Source organism: Schistocerca serialis, chromosome 6 (genome assembly GCF_023864345.2).
Source record: "Schistocerca serialis cubense isolate TAMUIC-IGC-003099 chromosome 6, iqSchSeri2.2, whole genome shotgun sequence".
NCBI lineage: Eukaryota > Metazoa > Arthropoda > Insecta > Orthoptera > Acrididae > Schistocerca > Schistocerca serialis.
Window position 1 is genome coordinate 342731813 of NC_064643.1, and position 9620 is coordinate 342741432.

General features: G+C 46.4%; 1 pseudogene; it reads left to right on the forward strand.

Moving 5' to 3' along the window:
- Nucleotides 1-4132: 4132 nt before the first annotated feature.
- LOC126485647 (5S ribosomal RNA) lies at nt 4133-4250 on the forward strand (annotated as a pseudogene).
- Nucleotides 4251-9620: the final 5370 nt, after the last annotated feature.

A 9620-nucleotide genomic window follows, 5' to 3' on the forward strand; every position in this document is an offset into this window, starting at 1 on the left:
GATTCACCCGAAGCACCGACGCGTTTCCATTGATCGACGGTCGAATCCCGATGGTACCGAGTCCTTGAAATCGTACTTGACGATGTCGTTGGGTCAACATGCGAACACGATGGGGCGGTCTGCTGTGGAGCTCCACGTTCGACAATGTAAAATGAACGCTGCGCTCCGAAACACTTGCGCGTGCTCAGTCATTGTCCTCTTTCGGGACAGATGCCACAGAGCACGATCTATCCTATTTAACAAAGCAGACAAGTCTCCGAACCCCAATTTCTGTGAAGAGTTGTAGACGTCAAATCAAAATTTACTGTCCTTTTACTCTTCTCGTACATGCTCACGACAGTAGCACGTGAACATTCGACCAGTTTCACCGTTTAAGAGATACTTACTCACATGCTCTGCGTAATAACAATCTGCCCTCTGTCAAAGTCAGTGGATTTTCCCATTTGCAGCCTACATCTTCGATAGAGTGATCCCCTGTCCGAGTCTGCTCCGATTACATGCTTCTGCTAGCGCGTCACGTGCCGGAAACGCCCCCAGGCTGCCTCCAACGTTGCGTTGGGCTGCGGTCATTGTGTGTTGACTTATCAGTGTGTACTCCACAGACCCTCGACAATGTATGTCCATGCCGCTTGCGGTGATGCAAGCAACAAGTGACATACGTACCATTGTGTCGGGGTGTAAACACTAATGCATGGCCGGCCGCGGTGGACTAGCGGTTCTAGGCGCTCAGTCAGGAACCGCGCGACTGCTACGGTCGCAGGTTCGAATCCTGCCTCGGGCATGGATGTGTGTGATGTCCTTAGATTAGTTAGGTTTAAGTAGTTCTAAGTTCGAGGGGACTCATGACCATAGATGTTAAGTCCCATAGTGCTCAGAGCCATTTGAACTAATACATGACAAGGGCCTGCAACGTCTGTACAGTCGAAATATAGATTTGCTCCAACTAACGACCGATTTTGCGACTGATTGCCGTCCTTTCCTAGTACTGAAATTCTCAACGGTCGCTGCACACACAGGGATCCAACAATCTTTTCTGTCGCTCTTCTCGTAAGAGACATTATGAACTGCAGGAAGGAACCGATCCAACATGCTGAGGTGCAGAACCCTAGCACAGCAAGAACGTTCAGCAGTCTACACGTGCCCCTCATTCGTCCCTAAGTCCTAGAAGAACGCCCCATGATCGGATGCACAACAGCAGTTTACCATTTTCCTGTCGAAAAAAAAAAGACTGCTGTTGGCTGACACACACTAAATAACATAGTCATGGAATATTGTTGATGTGTACATCTTTCCTTAATCTATTGGTCAAATTGTATCACTGGAAGTAGAAAATGCTATATGGGAGAAAAGTGTCTAATTGTATGATGGAAAAGATGTCCTTCTCCATAGGTATTTATAGTTATTTCTATAGTCCTAGTCCTATACTGCCCTGAGCCAAAACTGTATTTAATCAACCCCAGAAATGTAGAGTTACAGAAACGCTTTGTTCACCGTTAGTTGTCTCAGTCATCATTAAAAAGTGTAACCCATGAATGCATTGTAATAAATCCGCTATGAGATGAAGTGTTGTAAGCAAACAAAGAGTTGTAGAGGCCATTAGACTTCACAAAGACTGGAACTTCCTGGCAGATTAAAACGTTTGCTGGACCGAGACTCGAACCCTTTCGCGAGCAAGTTCTCTACCAACTGAGCTGCCCAACTTCGACTCACGACTCGCCCTCACAGCTTCAATTCTGCCAGTGCCTCGTCATAAAGACTCCTTAAAAGTTTATTCTCTGTTTCTCCACTCTGAAGATTATTAACAGTACATTATTTGTTGATCGTGTTTATTTGTATCGAGGAGAATTTTCTTTTCTATTTTATAGGACTATTCACTACTTTCAATTTCAACCCGACATTATCGAAATACGATTTTTTTGTGAAGCTTTTTCAGCCTTGTATTTCATAACGTGTTAGATACCTTAGATTTAAGTGTATGAGGACGTAATTTTAGTTTATTGAATAAAAATATGGCATCATCATCATTTCAATAATATAAGATGCATTATTCATAAACCACTGAAATTTACTTGTTGTATAGGTTCCAGTCTACATTAAAAATACTAAGTGCCCCATAGATCGATAGCTCACGCCACGTTCCTTGATTCCATAGATTTTACCCCATGAGCTCACAGCACTAGTGGTGCCTATGCCAAGCGCCGACGTCTCTTAGCGTGAAGACCGCGGAGGTGGTCAGTGTGGACTAGGGCATGTACGGCTTTTCCAACGACAACAGCGGACTCGCAGGGTGGGTCGGTAATGGAATATGGCGGATCACACCAGCGACCCGCAATACGTCGCATGAACAGCGTTAGCCGAAGAGCGGATAGGAGGTCGTTTGGAGAGCAGCCTGCAGGGAGCATCGTCGGCGAGAGGACGATGCCAAACTGTTTTTTTGGAAGAATCCGCAAAAAAAAAAAAAAAAAAAAAATGTACTCCATCAACGAAGGAGGTAACTTACATACCCTCGTTAGACCGAACTGGAATACTTAAATACTGCGCATAATTCTGAGACGCGTGCCTTATAGGCCTGATAGACGAAAATGAGGATGCCAAAAGATGTATCCGCGTTCCCTGCTATGTGGCTTGGGTAAACGAGCAACTAAAATCTTTCCACACTGCCGTGCGGTCTAGGGCGCCTTGCTACGATTCGCGCGGCTCCCCCGTCGGAGGTTACAGTGCTCCCTTGGGCATGGATGTGTGTGTTGTCCTTAGCGTAAGTTAGTTTAAGTTAGATTAAGTAGTGTGTAAGCCTGGAGACCGATAACCTCAGCAGTTTGGTTCCATAGAACTTACCACAAATTTCCAGTTTCCTTCCCCACTGCTCTGACAAGCCTAAAGTATTGAATTGTTCTCCTACTACAGGCGTGATCTGACCTTGTCCTCAAAGTCACAGTGGCCTCTACTTAAATAAAAGTTGACCACAGAAAGAGTTAAATACGTGTATTTCCATTAAGAACCACAAAAATATTAACAGTGAACTCACCGATCTAACTGTACAAAAAGGCAATGAAATAGGTGGAAAAATTTCCTGTACACCATAACGTTAGTGCTTGAGTGGCAGACAATAGTTCAACCAAGCAAAAAACAACCAGCATGACAAGACACAAAATCCATACATAGTACATACATACATACTTTCATAATATGTATGTTCCACAGCTCCTTCTAAACAACTTGTTCAATATCAACCAAACTTGGTACACATACCACTTACTGTCTAGAAAGAGCCACAGACGAGAGTAAGAACCGATAACCCCTAACTGAGGTGGCGGTGACAATGCTAAGAGGAAAGGTCGAGGAGTATTTGGATAGACAGAGTCTGTCAAGGAGCAGATGGAGAGAGAGAGAGTGGGGGCAGGGGGAGGAGCAGACGGAATGAAAGAGGGGGAAGACAGAGGGGAAGGAGCAGATGGACCACACATAGGGACAGAAGGATACTGGAAGAGAGTGGGGGGGGGGGGGAGTGGAAGAGGTTGATGGAGAGTGGGGGAGGAGGAGATGGCCAAAAGAGGAGGACGAGAAGGGCTTAGGTGAGGAAGAGATGAAAGGGGATGAAAAAATGGAATTTGAGGGGGAGGATGAAGTGGAATGAAGGGGAAGGAGCATATGGACAGATCGGGGTGGGGAGGAGAAGGTGGAATGAAAGAGACAGGATGGTAGGAGCAGATGTACTACAGAGAGCCTCAGAAGGTGATGAGGAGGGAGTGGTGCGTGGAGGAGGTCGATATAAGGTGGGGAGGGGGGGGGGAGCGGATATGGACAGGGTCACGGGGAGGAGGAGACTGACAGAGAGATGGATAGATAGATAGATAGATAGATAGATAGAGAGAGAGAGAGAGAGAGAGAGAGAGAGAGAGAGACTGTTTTGTTTTTTACCGGCACTTCTATTAATATATATGTTTAGTTCTGTCACATCTAAATCAGCTATGAGATAATTTACGTGTTTGAGGCATAGTGTAATTTTTTTCGCTTCGTAAAATCAAAATATTTATCGTACACTTGCAGTTGATACATTAGATTTGAAAAAATAAGCTTTACAAATCAACTGTATCAAAGATGAATAATTAACAAGAGCCTTGTTATACATCATGGCAACGGCCTTGCCGCAGTGGCTACACCGGTTCCCGTGAGATCACCGAAGTTAAGCGCTGTCGGGCGTGGTCGGCACTTGGATGGGTTACCATCCAGGCCGCCATGAGCTGTTGCCATTTTTCGGGGTGCACTCAGCTTCGTGATGCCAATTGAGGAGCTACTCGACCGAATAGTAGCGGCTTCGGTCAAGAATACCACCGTAACGAGCGGAAGAGCGGTGTGCTGACCCCACGCCCCTCCTATCCGCAACCTCTACTGAGGATGACACGGCGGTCGGATGGTCCCGGTAGGCCACTTGTGACCTGAAGACGGAGTGCTTGTTATACATCTGAAATGTACTGTATATCGAGCTATATTACTATTCACATAGTTGTCAATGCTTTATACATGTTTCCGTTTCTGCTGTTAAAACAGTGTCACATATATAAAACATAGATATTTTTTACAATTTCGTTGCTTTAGTATTTGGTCATTTAGAGATGAAAAAGATGGATTGGAATATTGAAAAGATTTTCGTTTACTTACAGCGTTTTCTCGTAATTTTTTTCACCCATATTACATGTGTTAGTTGTCCACCTGCTTGCTTCACGTTTACCATTATCAGTACTCATATTTTTCATATGATGTAAACTCATAAATATCGTTCATCCCGATTGTTGGTTTTATTTCTGTTGCTTTTCATTTGTCTGAAACGAGTAATTCTACATTGTTAGGAACTGTTAGTCTTATGCACTTACAGTACACGAGTGTTAAGAACCAAAACAGCATTCAGCATTGAACTATCAACTCATGAAAAATGGTCGAGAATTAAGCCTATAATTCAAGTTGGTGGCAAGGCCAAGTTGCATTTCGAGGCTTTCTCACTGGGTGTGTCGTCGTACACGAATTTAACCCTTCTGATAACCCCTTCTCGACAGAGTACGTGAATAAATGCGCTACCTCTGAACGGTGCGTATGTGGATAACGTCAACTACTGCCTGTCACACCGTGGACGGAAACACGCGCTGCGACCCGTCACCGTCGCGCCGCAACTGGCGCTTCGCAGTAGCCGCATTAGCCGACATTATCGCACAGCGCAGCCGTGAAGTGCTGACTGTGATATCTGCGGCAATGATTCCGGCTGGCAATCAATCAAAACACGCCTCCGCACCGCCGCCGACCGGAGGCAGCTCCGACAAATTCCGACGTCAGGCCGCAGTGACAAATTACACTCCCTCCTCATGACTCACTGTGCCTGCTACATGCTGTTGCTCTCTAGCATACGGCGTGTTTTCATGTTCCGAACGAATGAAAGGATTAGTGGCCTAGTAAGCATATGGTTTCTTTCTTGTACCATTCTACAAATTTTCTTCTTCACTTAATCGATTAGGCTTTAAGAGCTTTCCAGGTCTTCCTTCTCCGTTTCTACCTGTTGATATATAAAATAAAATACTTGGAAAACGCTGAAGAATTACACTCAAGGTCCAAAAAACATCTCACCACGAAGGGGTTTGGCAAATTGGCCTGATATGGAACTTCATTCTCTAGGTAGGCTGTTTAGGTTTTTATGTTGGTAACGCCACCTAGCGCTCTCTATGAAAATCACTGACTTTGCTGTGTGCAGTCTGTGGCTGGTTTGCATTGTTGGAATTTTTGCTATTGTAGTGTTGGGCAGTTGGATGTGAACAGCGCGTAGCGTTGCGCAGTTGGAGGTGAGCCGTCAGCAGTGGTGGATGTGGGGAGAGAGATGGCAGAATTTTGAGAGCGGACGATCTGGACGTGTGTCCATCAGCAAGAATAAATTTGTAATACTGGATATCATGAACTTATATATATATATATATATATATATATATATATATATGCATGATGACCTTTGAATATTATTAAGGTAAATACATTGGTTGTTCTCTATCAAAATCTTTCATTTGCTAACTATGCCTATCAGTACTTAGTGCCTTCAGCAGTTACAATCTTTTATTTAGCTGGCAGTATTGGCGCTCGCTGTATTGCAGCAGTTCGAGTAACGAAGATTTTTGTGAGGTAAGTGATTCACGAAAGGTATAGCTTATTGTTAGTCAGGGCCAATCTTTGGTAGGGATTATTGAAAGTGCCGGCCGCGGTGACCGTGCGGTTCTAGGCGCTTCAGTCCGGAACCGCGGGACTGCTACGGTCGCAGGTTCGAATCCTGCCTCGGGCATGAATGTGTGTGATGTCCTTAGGTTAGTTAGGTTTACGTAGTCCTAAGTTCTAGGGGACTGATGACCTAAGATGTTAAGTCCCATAGTGCTGAGAGCCATTTGAACCATTTTGATTATTGAGAGTCAGATTGCGTTGCGCTAAAAGTATTGTGTGTCAGTATAGTGTTGATCAGAATAAGTAAAGAGAGAAATGTCTGAGTACGTTCAGTTCTGCTCAGCTGTTTGAAAATCAAATAACGTAGAGGTTTATCAGCACAGTAATTCAATAATATTTCTAAGGGGACGTTTCAATGTTGCCGCACCAAATTACCCAGCTTCGTGTGAAGTGCAGTGTAATTCACAAATATTTCTAAGGGGATGTTTCAATACAAGTATTGACGGCAAATGAAAAATTATAAACTACGGTGACCGATGCGTGATGGGTGACACTGCAGCGCAATTCCACCGTTCAGTTGAGAAGGGTGGTAAACAGGGGACACGTAGATACCAGGGCATAAAGTTTTTGCGGGTTTCATTCCGCGTTCTTATTTAGACAGGAACCGTGCTTAGTAGATAGGCGCGTGAATAATGTACACAGATATCAACATTTGAGATAGAGGACGTGTAGTTGGACTCAGAGAAGCTGGCTGGATAATCGGAGAATGCCTAGACATTAAAATAGGAGCGATGCCACTATTCGACGACGTTGGTAGGAATGGGTGAACCGTCGCTGGAAACAGTATCAGGAAGGAAGTAGAGGACCTAGGGAACGTGAGGACCGAGCAGTCATCAAAGAGGCACTCACAGTCCCGGATTCATCATTATCATCGCTCCGACTCCAGTTGATATCTGTACAACAACATGCCCATTTGTAGTGTTATCGGCCTGGATTCTCACTGACTGGAGTAGAATTGCCTTCACTGATGTGTCCCGCTTTGAATTGAGTCCTGAAGACCAGTGAAGACGTGTCTGAAGATGCCCCGGACAGAGGTGGGATCCCAGTCCGACTGTGGCCAGCTATAAGGCAGGACAACCAGGAGTGCTGGCTGGGGTGCCATTTCACTTCACAGTAAGACCACTATGGTTGTCATATGTGGCACCCTTACAGCTCAGCGCTACGTCGACGATATTCAATGTTCAGTTTTGTTGTCCTTCAAGCCAAGTCATCCTGGGCTGACATTTCAGCAAGATACTGCTCGGCCGCATGTGGCGAAAGTTTCTACTGCCAGCAAGGTCACAGGATCTGTCCTCAGTTCAGAACGTATGGATCCATTAAGTCACGACCCTTTAACCAACTCGGGATCTTGCCGATCTAACGCGTTAATTGGGCAGAATTTGACAAGGTGTCCCTTAGGAGAAGTCAAACAACTGTTTGCATAAGGCCCTGAGATGGCTCAATGCTTTACTGACATGCTCTTTCCCTGAAATAACCACCTCTGGCCGTAATAACGGCCTTGATACGCCTGGGCATTGAGTCAATGGCGTGTACAGGTACAGCTGCCCATCTAGCTTCAACACGATACCACAGTTCATCAAGAGTAGTGACTGGCGTATTGTGACGAGCCAGTTGCTCGGCCACCACTGTCCAGACGTTTTCAATTGGTGAGAGATCTGGAGAATGTGCTGGCCAGGGCAGCAGTCAAACATTTTCTGTATCCAGAAAGGCCCGTACACGACCTGAAACATGCGGTCGTGCATTATCCTGCTGAAATGTAGGGTTTAAAAAAAACATACATTTTTTTCTAAAATTGTAATCATTTGTCTTTTAATGTACGTCGCCTCTACCGATTTCCGCCGCATACATTCGAATTCTTCCTTCGTGGTGAGTCTTTTCAGGGAATGTATTTAGCATTTGCTAATCTGTGCCATGGATTTTGTAAATCAGGAGCTCCGATTAACTACAATACTAATCTAAGTAATTGCTAGATGCCGGCCGAAGTGGCCGTGCGGTTAAAGGCGCTGCAGTCTGGAACCGCAAGACCGCTACGGTCGCAGGTTCGAATCCTGCCTCGGGCATGGATGTTTGTGATGTCCTTAGGTTAGTTAGGTTTAACTAGTTCTAAGTTCTAGGGGACTAATGACCTCAGCAGTTGAGTCCCATAGTGCTCAGAGCCATTTGAACCATTTTTTGCTAGATGCCTTGGCGTACGAAGAGAGTCTATTATTCACGTAAACAGCGTAGGTACGACTATACGATGTAGTTCTTAGAAAAATTTAAGCGGTCGTCAGCAACGTATGCCCACCGCAGATCGCTCGAGTGCGTCTTGGTTTCTGAAGATTCGATAGACCTCAAGACTGCCCCTATCTGTGCAAACAGCCACTGAACCTGTGAACGTGCTTCATCCCACGAAAAAATAGCGAATGCCAAACAGCGCTGACACCACTATTCTACCAAATTGACAGAGTTGTGCCGCATTGATAAATGCTAAATGAAATGTCGCACTTTTCAGTTTACTCCCGACAAGGGCCGAGCAAAACCGTGTGACACAAAATCCGCACTCGGCCCGCGCACGGTGCACGTATGAAAAACAAATGTCGTGTGGCTAGGGCCTCCCGTCGGGTAAGCCGTTCGCCTGGTGCAGGTCTTTCGATTTGACGCCACTTCGACGACTTGCGCGTCGATGGGGATGAAATGATGATGATAGGGACAACATAACACCCAGTCCCCGAGCGGAGAAAATCTCCGACCCAGCCGGGAATCGAACCGGGGCCCGTAGTATTGACATTCTGTCGCGCTGACCACTCAGCTACCGGGGGCGGACGTGCACGTATGAAGTTTGGTACCCGTGGCCGGCCCTGCTTTAGAGTGTGTGATGTATGCCGTATGCGTAGCTCCGCGACTGGAGGTTCTGTCGTAGTCGAGAGAATAGGCTCTATCTGACTGGAGCCGTGTGAAGACTGCAGACATGTTTGGAGCATCTCGCCTTCTTCGCCGCAGCCCGCGGTTGGAGTTTCGCTTACGTAAGTGTGGCTGGCCACAGAGCATTGCCGCGGCGCGCCGCGCAGTCTGAGGCGGCCAGCTCCACACCGCAAGGCCGAACAGCAGCCGGTTACGCCGGGCCGGCTCAGCTGGCGAGCGGGACGGAGTTCTGTCTCCCAGCTGACCTGCAGTACACGAGGCGAGAGCGGCTCTCGAGCTCCTGGCAGCGCCTTCAAATTGGAGGAGGGTTGGGGGGTGGTGGTGATGGAGGCGGTAGAGTGCAACCCTGGACACTGTCAGGTCGCGGGATCGAATCCCACATGCCTGAATTTTGCAGTCTCCCTTTCCAACCGCCTTCACCTCTCAATGATTTGAATATATGCCAAGAACGACAACTGGTTCGATTC